Consider the following 1,970-nt stretch of genomic DNA (forward strand, 5'->3'; position numbering starts at 1 on the left):
ACACAGTTAACCAACAGGTGGTGCTGCTGTTTAAGCGGTGGTTTTTAGTGTATGTCTGCATGGTATGCATGGTGTGTTCAGGCTCCCATCTTAGACTCCACCCCCCCACACACATACATACACACACACACATATGCTCACCTGCCTTTTCTATCAATCTCTCTTTATCGCTCTATCTCTCTTTCTGATACACACCACTGTCTAGTCGCTTGGCAGGCTTCCTTACATCATTGGTAATGATAAGACTTTGACCTTTGGCCTTTTGTGACTGCCTAATCAAAATCCAACCTCACCCATCTGCCTATGACTCTAATCTGTCTGTCTGTCTGTCTGTCTGTCTGTCTGTCTGTCTGTCTGTCTGTCTGTCTGTCTGTCTGTCTGTCTGTCTGTCTGTCTGTCTGTCTGTCTGTCTGTCTGTCTGTCTGTCTGTGTGTGTGTGTGTGTGTGTGTGTGTGTGAGAGATACACTTGGGTCTAGTCAAGGGATTCAATTAACCATCCATGAAAGACAGAGTGAGTGTTGAGTGAGACGGAGGGTGAAATCTACTTATGTCCCTCTAGAACATTTCTTTCTCTATATTTCTCTCTTTCTTTCTCTATATATATCTTTATCTCTCACTTTTTCTCTCCATCTCTCTATCTTGTGCTTTCTCCATTTCTCTCTCTTGCTTTCTCCCACAATCACACACACACACACAGATAATCACTGACGCTACGTACCAAAGTACATTCTGTACAGGGCCATCGGAAGTTGCAACTTCACACATGCACACTGTAGGGAATACATACACGCACACAAACCATGTTTCCATCCAATTGTGACTGCATACTTTTAAAATGTCGCAAAAAATAGAATGGGAATTTCTCTAACAGTTGGGTTGAGGACGTGAATAAATGTTCCGGCTGAACGCGGAACGTCAGAACAAACATCCATTGGGGAAAAAATAGGGATGCCCCGATCGATCGGCCAGCGATCGGTATCGGCCGATATTCAGTATAAATATGAGATTGGTGAATTCCGATAATGCTTTATTTTCGCCGATCGTGAAAACCGATCGAAAAACATGATCCAATTCTTAGCGGAGTTCTCACTCGCTGACTTCTCTCTCAGGCACACAGCTGCTGCAGCGCACTGCCCCTCCTCCTCCCCCTGCCCCTGCCCCTCCCCCTCCTCCTAATTATATAATATATATATTTTTTATTTTTTATTATATATTTAAAAAAAAAAATGTATTAAACCAAAAACGATTGGTATCGGCAGTGTATCGGCCGATATGGCTCATAGACGATCGGTGATCGGTATCGGTGGCAAAAAACGTGATCGGGGCATCCCTAGGGAAAAACAAAGCTTGGCCATCTAGAATTGACTGCTATTGGACAGGTTCTTATCATGGCAGCTCATATAAGACCATGTTCAGGTTCTCATCACGGCAGCTCATATAAGACCATGTTCAGGTTCTTATCATGGCAGCTCATATAAGACCATGTTCAGGTTCTTATCATGGCAGCTCATATAAGACCATGTTCAGGTTCTTATCATGGCAGCTCATATAAGACCATGTTCAGGTTCTTATCATGGCAGCTCATATAAGACCATGTTCAGGTTCTCAGCATGGCAGCTCATATAAGACCATGTTCAGGTTCTCATCATGGCAGCTCATATAAGACCATGTTCAGGTTCTTATCACGGCAGCTCATATAAGACCATGTTCAGGTTCTTATCACGGCAGCTCATATAAGACCATGTTCAGGTTCTTATCATGGCAGCTCATATAAGACCATGTTCAGGTTCTTATCATGGCAGCTCATATAAGACCATGTTCAGGTTCTTATCATGGCAGCTCATATAAGACCATGTTCAGGTTCTCATCACGGCAGCTCATATAAGACCATGTTCAGGTTCTTATCATGGCAGCTCATATAAGACCATGTTCAGGTTCTTATCATGGCAGCTCATATAAGACCATGTTC

At 43.3% G+C, this 1,970-nt stretch overlaps 1 protein-coding gene across 1 annotated transcript in view; it reads left to right on the forward strand.

The window, feature by feature from the left end:
- The window catches only part of plcb3 (phospholipase C, beta 3 (phosphatidylinositol-specific)), a 66,090-nt gene extending 64,665 nt beyond the window's left edge, over positions 1–1,425 (forward strand). The window contains exon 22 of the mRNA XM_084317451.1: positions 1–1,425. This exon is cut by the window's left edge and continues 878 nt beyond it. The gene's annotated coding sequence lies outside the window, so the exon portion shown is untranslated.
- The last annotated feature ends 545 nt before the right edge of the window (positions 1,426–1,970 follow it).

The sequence above is a fragment of the Notolepis coatsorum genome (assembly GCF_963971535.1).
Source record: "Notolepis coatsorum genome assembly, chromosome: 1".
NCBI lineage: Eukaryota > Metazoa > Chordata > Actinopteri > Aulopiformes > Paralepididae > Notolepis > Notolepis coatsorum.